Raw genomic sequence first — 234 nt, forward strand, 5'->3', positions numbered from 1 at the left:
GAAGGGGAATTCACGTTTCCAGATAACACAACGCATCTGTGATATGTAAAAAGGAAGAAAAGATTTTAACCTATGATATATAGAATTGTAAGCACGCGAAATGGGGACACAACAACCCTACCGCAATTCTTTATATTACCTTTTGTCGTATTATTTGTGAAAGAATAATGTTTTCATGTTGTCTCAGATTAGTTACCGAAACTTTTACGAATACAGAACAGCATAAAAAAAAAA

The sequence above is a fragment of the Penaeus monodon genome, chromosome 31 (genome assembly GCF_015228065.2).
Source record: "Penaeus monodon isolate SGIC_2016 chromosome 31, NSTDA_Pmon_1, whole genome shotgun sequence".
Classification (NCBI taxonomy): domain Eukaryota; kingdom Metazoa; phylum Arthropoda; class Malacostraca; order Decapoda; family Penaeidae; genus Penaeus; species Penaeus monodon.